Genomic DNA, 9,145 nt, shown 5'->3' with positions numbered 1-9,145 from the left:
TTGGTTATCACAGGGGCAGTCAAATAGTGTATTGGGAAACTAGTATATTTTAGGTGTAAGTGTGTTGGTTATCACACTGGCAGTCAAATAGGATATTGGGAAACTAGTATATTTTAAATGTAAGTGTGTTGGTTATCACACTGGCAGTCAAATAGTATATTGGGAAACAGTATCTTAGGTGTAAGTGTGTTGGTTAACACACGGACTATGTGAGTGATATCTGGGTGTAAAACACAAACATTGGTGTATGTATATATATATATCTAACACTTAGGATAGTGGCAGCTACATTTAAAAGTAGCTAACAGTGTATATTAATTTGAACGTATTTGCCGTCACTTCTTGATCATTCGCCTCATATTAGAACGCCCTCTAGTGTGTAGCTTTGTGATTAATGACAAACAACAACACAACAAAAACATCATACTAGAACATCGATTTCTGTCATTATAGAAAACTAAAAGAAGAAGAAAAGAACGATAATACAGTTTAAAGGTTGTGGAATTGAGTCCCAATTATATATATTTGACGAAGTCTCTAGGCCTATTATTGGTTAATTAAAGGTTGTGGAATTGAGTCCCAATTATATATATTTGACGAAGTCGCTAGGCCTATTATTGGTTAATTAAAGGTTGTGGAATAGAGTCCCAATTATATATATATTTGACGAAGTCGCTAGGTCTGTTATTGGTTAATTAAATGTTGTGGAATAGAGTCCCAATTATACATATTTGACGAAGTCACTAGGCCCATTATTGCTTGAATAAAGAGTGAAACACATTCAATGGACAAATAAAAAAAAAGGTTCTAATGATTTGAATCTATATTCGCCAGAAACACCAGATAAAGAGAATTTTTAACGAATGTAACATTTACGTCATTCATTGCGTAGCGAGACATTTAAGTTTAAGCGATTTATTAATATTGTGTTTAAATTGTTAACACAACTATTTCTGTCGACAAAACGGTGATCTCGAAACGATGTTTCAATGTGTGTAAAACTAACCGTGACAGGCATTGAACTATCGTAGAAGCTTTTAGAGAGAGAAGCATGAGTCGTGTATCTATATACAGTTCTTGGTACATATGTAATACAGTTGACTTATTGATATTGTTGCGTCAGCGAGGTGACATGACTAGTGTGACGCCACGTTTCTAGAACTATCTTGTTCTTTCATGAATGCCCTAGCATTTACTAGATAGGGTAGTCTGGTATATATATAAGAGGGTGACAACGTGACGCAATAATGTGTGTGTAGATAGTGAGTAATTGAACTGCAGTCAGAAGTATTGTTGACGTTCGTTGATTAGCGTTTGTTTTAGGCGCGATTGTTGAAGTTGACTGTATCGTAGAGTTGTATTCGGAAAGAATAAACCAGTTTTATTAAGTAAGGACTTGTGCCGCTAAAGTTTCGTCGGAACGAAGTTACGGAAAGTTAATTAGCGAACGGAGACGTAACAATATGTTAACCTATTTAAATTTTGTATAATTTCATTACTTTTATGTGCGAAAATGTATTGCTTTCATCTGTCTTAGAATAATTGTTTTCATTTCTGAAGCTGGTTTTCAGTTTCTTGTAAGTTAAATAGGTTTCTTTCGTTTTGATATTATTTTAATTTCTTTATATTTTTTCTTGATTTTCTTTCTACTGGTTCATCATTTTCATTAAATTTTCAATCTCACTTCAAGGATAACCAACATCTTAAAGTTCAGTTTTGATTGTGTCTTATTTTTATCAGATTAATCCCATTTCTAATACCACTGTAATAACGATTTTTATTTTTGGGCTGGTTGTTTTGAATTATTCGATAAAAATAATAATGCAAAGTCTAGTCCACTTAATTAATGAAAACGCATGCGTTTTATTCCTTTTGCTACAACTTATTTAGTTAGCTTGATTAACTCTCACTGATAGGCCTAATCTCACGCCAATATAACAATCACTTACTTGCAAATTCTCTTGTTCTTTTAACACTTTCTTGTGCCTCTAATACTTCGACGAAACATAATTAGTAAATACAAAACTAAACTAACTGACTAACTTACTGACAGTAACAGAAGAACTTACAATAAATTCGCTAACTCAGTAATCAATCATTCACTGTAATGGTGTAAAAAGCGGGCCCCTTAATTTTTAATCTGTTCCACTAAAAATGCACCAAATTATAGAAAATTACTCTCAAGAAAAGTAGAAGAGTGCATGAAATTTAATCCAGAACTCACCTTCCCGAGACTTAAGGCGAGCCCCGTACTCAACCAGTAATTGGTGTGCCTATGGCGCACACTACCTCGCTTCGCTCGGTCAAATAAACCTTGCCTCCCACTTTTAACTTGTCCCCTATACTTCTGACTATAACAGATTCACAAATCAATAATTTCTCTCTAAATATGAATGATCAGCACTTGTGTGTTATTTAAAATGCAATTAATAATTGAAATCAACGTTATTAAATTATTTAAGTTATAAATTATTGTATCTTGCAAATAACCCCCGAAGACGTCAAAACAATGTACACGTAAAGTCTGCTTTTAAAATGGAAGCCGTTGCCGGCTTCAATAAAGTTTTTAAAATTGTGTAAATATAAAACGTTGATTTTTAATTATTTATTAAATCTCTCTCTAACTAGCTTTTTATATGGCCAAAATTCTCTCCCGAACTTCCATGAAGGTCCTAGGTTCTAAACCACGTCCATCATATGATGTGAAATCTCATTCCGGCGAAACCACAATAAAAACATCTAAATTGAAAATAATAGCCTACAACAACAGCATTTCAACCACACACTGTGCCACACGCTGCTGTCAACGAGATTTGAAAACCGTATGAAGTTAGTAAAGAAAGATTTCTTAGAAATCATTATCAAGATCATTTCTTCCCTAACACTGTTGAGTTGATTTCTATTAAGTTAGTAATTACAATTTAAATTAATGTTGACTATATGCATTATCTTGCACTTACCATAATTAAGTGTCATCTGTTTATTTGCCCAATTCAAAAAAATATCCAAATCCCTTTGCAAAACAACAGAATTCTCTTCAGGGCCAATTAAATCAAAAACTTTAATATCATCAGCAAACTTGACTAATTTCTTGATCATTCCTTTGGATATATCAAAAAGAATATGAGCTACCCTTCTTATGCAACTCCAATCTAGTTTTACTGGACACCATTTATTGCAACCCTTTGCTTCCTCTCCTCATACTATTCCTTAATCCATTGAGCCAACTTATCCCTAACACCCACGGAGATAATTTTCTTTATTAGTCTTTTATATGACACTTTGTCGAAAGCCTTTTGAAAATTCAAGTATGTTAAATACATACCTTTGTTAGCTGGCTTTGAAAAGCACCTTTTATTAATCTCTCCAAAACTTTTACCATCACAAAAGTAATACTAATTGGCTTATAATTACATGGACAATATTTATTACCTCTCTTAAACCTTAAAAGTACAATAGGTGTAACATTAGCCAGCTTCTAGTCTTCTAGCACACTTCCACTACTCTAAAACTCAGAACACATTTAGTAAGGGCTTTCTTGCGCAATCCTTAATCTCTTTTAGAACCCTTGGAAAATATCTTGACTAGGTACCTTATCATTATATATTTAGTTTCGTCAGCACGGGCGATATATAAATAGGTTTTGACTTTTTTTTTTATTAATTAGGATAAAAGTATGTTTCAATCGTTTGTATATTTGCGTACAGCACAGCTATAGCGAAGTTTCAAACCTACTTTGGATATCTTGCGTCAAAAACAGATGCAACAAAGACCTGATCGGATTATATATAACAGAAGAAAAGAAAATTGTTTTTATTACGTAAATAGGCCAAAATTCCTAAGCAAAGCCACATCTTAAGTATTTTCGTCACACGTAATATAAAAAACTCACGTTTTCATTGGATCATGTGGTTTTATTAAGCGGAAGTATTAAGTAAATCTTGTGAAACTAATTTATAAATGTAACATTGAGCATTGGCTATGGTGTATATAATTTGAATACACCAACATTAAACAGTTATATATATATATATATATTGTTTTTTCGTTTTTGATTTTCCCTCGGACCTACTTCGAGAGAAAGCCCCGCTATATCCCATGCACCCTTGCGCGCAAACGGACGAAAGCAGAGGTTGAGAACTTGAGAGTTACATCTTAATCTCTTTCCTACCATTTTTGTGTGAAGTAACGCACGATTTAGTGTGAGTGGAACGAGGTGAGTTGAATTTAATCTTCAGTGTTACATTTAAAGCAAAATATTTTATTTTTCTTGTTTAAGTTGTTGAAAGTTTTATAATTGTATTAAATATTACGTTGTTGTGTGCAATTTTAATTCGGACTTTATTTAATTTTTGAAATTCACTACAAAGTTCAGGCCCCTGAAATTTTAACTTCATCCAGTAGCATCCCGTTTACCAAACCAATGCCACATGAGGCTATGGCTTTTGTAACTTGTCTCAGATTACAGTTACTGTAATGTAAGCTTGCACTTACTGCCCAGTTATAATTATGTAAAAAACATCAGGTTATAATTTACCGATATGGCTCGGGTCATTTTGCAGTACGTTTCAAATTAAATTAAATGTTTAAAGCATATAGGACTAATTTACAAATTAATAGAATACCAGAACTAGAACTTGAAGGGGGATATAGATTATTAAAGTAAAACATGTAATACATTTTTGTGAACCCAATTTCCTAAGTCCAAGTAATTTCCCCAGTACGTTTTTGTGCGACTTCTGTAAAAGATAGTTAGTTATCATTTGAGAGACCCTGAATATGATTCTGTTGTTATTAATAGGAATTGTTGAAGATCTTTTAACTTATTATTTTCATTTTAAAAAAAGAAGTGTAAGAGGAGATTTTGTATAACTTATAAGTTACAATGTTATCTTGGGGATCGATAAGATAAAGCTATAAAAGGCCTTTGATTTCTCTGTACTTTATTCTGAATACAAAGAATGAGAAGGCACGGTTTGATATTTTGAAAAGACGGTCTAGTCTCCAGTTAAGTCAGCCTAACTTAAGTTATATTTTTCCGTCGATAGCACTAAAGTAAAGGGTGGGTTTTAGTCAATACTTTTTTGAAGAGTAAGTGTGAAAAATAACAGTTTTGAGGGACCCAAATTGATTTATGTTGCCCCGACTGATCAGTATGTTATTGGCAATGCGAAAATAAAATATAACAAAGTACTACTATACATACAAATACCCTTTCACCAAATTTGTGATTATCATTAATGATTAAGTAACTTTTTAAATATATGCGCAGTTGTAAGGCCTAATACAGAGTGAATTCTAGCTCTGTTTTTATTTGTATGTATAAGCACATTTGGAATGTTTAGACGAGCTACTTTGTTATACACAGTACTCCAAAGTATAGATAAATAAATACTATTGTAAAATGCAATGGCCTTCAGTCATTTGTGTGGTTGTAATTTTTTCCTAGTTTCTTAACCAAGCCTATCAAGATTGCCAACTCACAGAATACCCATGTAATCAGTATAAAAACAATCCAAAAACAAAGCCGAGTTAATTGAAAAAATATATAAAATTAAGCATTTAACTTGAATGACGCAAATAATTTTAGAAAGACAAAACTTTTATACAAAAAATGTTATAAGGGCACTGCTTTGTAGCTCTTTGGTTCAAGTATGAACCAACTCAATATGTTTATTAAATTACAACATTTTTTGTAGTAGCATTTTAAATAGATTTTTAATATTATTGGTAATTACCTTATAATAATCGAACAAGGACAAACCTAGCCATTTACTGACTTTGTGAAATTTTTACAACTAAATAATTATTTAGTAATGCTTAATGAAGTACAGTTTCTGAGCTATCTTGCCCATTGTTTCTCAAAATGCTTCTATCTCCACAATGCACAATTTGTAACTGTGTCTCACATTAATTTCATTATTTCAGTTTTTCTAATAAGGATATAACATTATAAAAGCATGCATCAAACTATTTTTTGTCAATGATAATACAATTTGGAAGACATTTGATAAAGAAATTATAATTCCTTATCTTGATCTCTAAGCCATTGATGGAAGCCAAATTTAGAAATTCCATATAATACTTTGTTTTTTGGTTAGTTATTCTAAAAAATCATTATAGAAGAATATGTATTAAACATATGTACAATATATATTCTTAGGTGTGATTTGAGAATGGAACAGCATGCTACAAAACACAGTTTCATTATGTTGTTTAACACAGTTTCATTATGAGTCTCAAACTGTATTTACGAAGTTATGTTACTGGAAATAACTCATTTTTGTCACTTGACCCAGTTATATTTTTATTGAATACTCCTGTTTGATTTTGTAGGGTTTCTTTTACAACTATAAAAACATGAACTTTTTAGCATCAAAATTGAGGCATCAAAGCTATTGTTTTCACTGAACTCCTAAAAAGGGAATAGACACAGTATTAAAAATGTGTTATGTACATACTTTAAAAAATATTAGCACAAGTTAAAGGACTAGTCAATCACATATATATATATATATATGTGTATATATGAAATTTAAACCTAAATAAAGCTGGAATCTTTCCAATTCTTCATATGTGTAATCATTTCTATCCTGTTCCAACAACCATGTTTAAAACTCACAACAGTGAAAATACTTATTTACTTAGAAGAGGTTCTTAAATGATTTATTTAACTTGTAATTAATTTCATATTTTTCCAAGTTTCAAACTATATTTAAGAAGTTATGTAGGTTTTTGTATTGTATAGATATTTTACAATTTCTGGAAGGTGTTTTTCATCTTATTTATTTTGGATTTAATACAAAAAAAGTTAAAAATACATTGCATCAACTGAAGGTTTATTACACTCCTGAGAACCTACATCTTATTCAAAAATAGTGATTATTAAGAGTTCATTTGTTCCTTTACAGATACTATACTATATCAGAAGCCAGAGGTAAGTACATCTGGCACATGATGTTAAAACCATTATCTAAAAATGATCACATTATATTATAAAGATTTCATGCAGTTCAAACTTGCACTGTGAAGACATTAAATATTAGAACTTAACTAACGTGGTGTAAAGATTAATATTTATGTTGTATGTTATTCTGGTGTTAGTGCATGTGTAATATTTCATCACTAATAATCCATTATTATACATTGAAAACTTCTTACTACTCTTGTGTCATTTCATGTTGTACACCAAAAACGTTGTAGATGGAATCTCATGATCTCTCTCTTTATTCATTGGTAAACTCTATTAGTTTCTATGATCAGCATTGTTTACATTATACATTTGAAGCTCTTTTGTTCAATTATTTATTACTTGGGCAAATTCTTGTCGAACAGATAATGGTACAGTTGATGTTTCTTATTCTATGAATGTGTCTAGTTTTTAAAGATTGAGAGACAAATGACATGTGTGTAACTTCAAATTTTTACAAAATGTTAATATAGTTGGTCATGCAGTAAATTATTTTTGATCCTTTTTACTTAAAACTGGGGAATGCAATGACCTTTTCATTGACAAAATTTTGCTTTCAAATATTACTTTTTCAGTTGTGATAATAACCAATTCAAAATAGTGTGTTTTGTAGGGAGCAGTTATAAGATATTTTTAGTCACATGGTCAGATCCAGATGGCATTTGATTGCCAATCTGTCATCCCAATAAGAAGTAAACTAGTGATCTTAGCAATATCAAAATAAACATAATTTTAACATCGTTCTGCATCGATCAACTGCTCTGGTCTTTTCACAAGTAGTTCTAGTTTCCCCAAAAGAAGGCTGAAAGCTGTCTGGAGGGGGTCACTTGTTTTAACTTCTCGCATCACTACACAGTCGTGTGTTGTCTGTCAGACAGTCAGTAGAAACTGAATGAGACGCTTAACGTTGCAATTTGTACTTCGTGACTTCAGTAAAACGTGTGCATGCTATGAAACACGAGAAGAATTTTGCACTCTGTAGGCTACAACACATCATGACATATGAACTTCAAAAGCGAGAAATAAAAATATTTGTTACTCTTAAATTTTGATTTTATTTACTCTTGAAACAGAACACTATCGGAGACCCTGCGGAAGTACACCTAGTTGTATGTTCAGTTGAATTGAATATTCGTTCAAGCTATCGGATAGGCATGCTAAATAATAGGAAATTCATTTAACATATCGATTACGGAATAGTACTAAATCTCCTACTAATTGAGACAGTGTAAAATGAAGTAATGATATTAGACACAAGATGCAATGCAAAATAAACGATATTTCAATAACTAAACACAAACATAGTATGTGCACTTACAGTTTATTTAGGCTGCACTGTCGCTATTACTATATTGATAAATACGACCAAGTTCTACTAGACTATCTTAAATGATGTTCCAAACCATACTAAGTTTTGTTTCCAAGAAACCTCGCATTTACCCAGAGAGACATACGATACCACGTGACTAGTCATTCTTATTACATGTATTACCTACTTCGAGGAAAACAAAGTTAACCTGAAACAAGATAAATGTAGCGGTTTTTTCACCACATGTTAAGTAAAACCTGCACAAACTTTGAACAAAAATAAACTCAGAATAAATATTATAATAGTAACAGAAGATATAGTGTATTCACATACAACGCTAGTATCCGAGTTTCGATACTCGTGGTGGCCAGAGCACAGATATCCCATTGTATAGCTTTGTGCTTAATTACAAAACAAACAAACAAACAATTCACATACCATAAAATCTCGTGTCAGATATAACACATTACACCCTTAGTCACAAATTTACTTAATGTGGCATATTATCAAGTAAAAATTCAAGAACTCCAACTAACAAATTTTGTAACTTACTGCTTTTAACAATATAGGATGCAGATTACACAACACTGATTTGTCAGGTCTAAGTCATTAGCTGGGATATGTGACGTCACACTATAAGTAGCAGATTGTGCTAATTACTGATAATAATCTGAACACATTAATTTTGAACACATGTATATACACGCATAAATATCAGTAAAGTAGGAGTATGATAATTTTGCTCGAATCACGTGTGCTACTCCACGTAGCTCGCACATGCCTGTGCAGCGTTGAAAATTACAAGTTGAAATTATTGTTAGTACTATACAATTTTAGTTATTTATTTATTGCATTACTTTGAATGC

The 9,145-nt window shown here is 31.7% G+C and overlaps 1 protein-coding gene across 3 annotated transcripts in view; it reads left to right on the top strand.

The window, feature by feature from the left end:
* The first annotated feature begins 4,109 nt into the window (after positions 1-4,109).
* The window catches only part of LOC106463413 (equilibrative nucleoside transporter 3-like), a 44,460-nt gene continuing 39,424 nt past the window's right edge, over positions 4,110-9,145 (top strand). Inside the window, exons 1-2 of one of the 3 annotated variants that reach the window (XM_022390898.1) lie at positions 4,118-4,216; positions 6,912-6,937. The gene's annotated coding sequence lies outside the window, so the exon portion shown is untranslated. Of the gene's footprint in view, positions 4,217-6,911; positions 6,938-9,145 lie in introns of all 3 variants that reach the window. The other 2 variants (XM_022390900.1, XM_013923438.2) reach the window with 2 other exon arrangements.

Source organism: Limulus polyphemus, unplaced genomic scaffold (assembly GCF_000517525.1).
Source record: "Limulus polyphemus unplaced genomic scaffold, Limulus_polyphemus-2.1.2 Scaffold1400, whole genome shotgun sequence".
NCBI classification, from domain to species: Eukaryota; Metazoa; Arthropoda; class Merostomata; order Xiphosura; family Limulidae; genus Limulus; species Limulus polyphemus.
The sequence above is the reverse complement of the archived record's forward strand: the minus strand, read 5'-3'. Positions and strand labels throughout refer to the sequence as shown.